The sequence below is a fragment of the Chinchilla lanigera genome, unplaced genomic scaffold (assembly GCF_000276665.1).
Source record: "Chinchilla lanigera isolate Chin_1 unplaced genomic scaffold, ChiLan1.0 scaffold00070, whole genome shotgun sequence".
NCBI classification, from domain to species: Eukaryota; Metazoa; Chordata; class Mammalia; order Rodentia; family Chinchillidae; genus Chinchilla; species Chinchilla lanigera.
Window position 1 is genome coordinate 1 of NW_004955471.1, and position 887 is coordinate 887.

Below are 887 nucleotides of genomic sequence, written 5' to 3' on the forward strand. Positions count from 1 at the left end.
CTGCATCAGACAGCACTTAGCGACCAGTGCATGAGTTTCAGGAGAAATATGGAGACACAAGACATTTGCACAACTCCAGGATACGCTGACCTGATGAAGTCCAGAGAAATTCATCAACTGCCTCCTGCTGGTGTACCCATTTCTGGCATGGGGTGTCTGCATAACTACAGAAAGCAAGGGGTGCTGCTTCCTACCTTGTTAAGCAATGACTACACACAACCACAAGCAAATCCTCCATTTATCCCAAGAAGTTCAACAACTCCGGTGTTCAGGAAGTAAAACTTTCGTTCCTGCTCCCTCTTCCCACATCCACTTGAGTGCATCAGTCAGTGTGAGACCCGTTTGTGCTATTTATTTCCAAGTTCCACATGAGCATCACTTCCTTCAACCACCACATGTCTGGCTCTTCAGGTACACTTATTTCTTCCCCTCTATTCCTGTGGCACTGTATGCACTCTACTATAGCTAGTCAAAAATAGTACCCATTCTAAAACATGGAGTTGCAACAAGTCCGTGGCTCGCAAAGAATGACCACTCGAACTTCTACTTTTAGCAAGCTTTCAATGCAGCCAGTTGATGCTATACAGGCGTATACACTGGAGAAGCAAGCTGTGATACACTTGGGTATTGTAACTTAGATGCTAGTCTGAGAACTGATAGATACCCCTGCTAAAACCCTCAGCATTTACAAAATTGAAGAGAAAACAGTACTTCTATAATATTTATATAATATTCAGTTACTTTCCATATCTAGGTTTTTAAACAATCTGGATGGTGTACCTCAGCGACAGATGCATACTTAGCCTGCACAAGGGCTCAAACCCTAGCACTCACCTCTATCACACAAACTCACCTTGATCATACCATGTTAGTCTCACAGTAACATC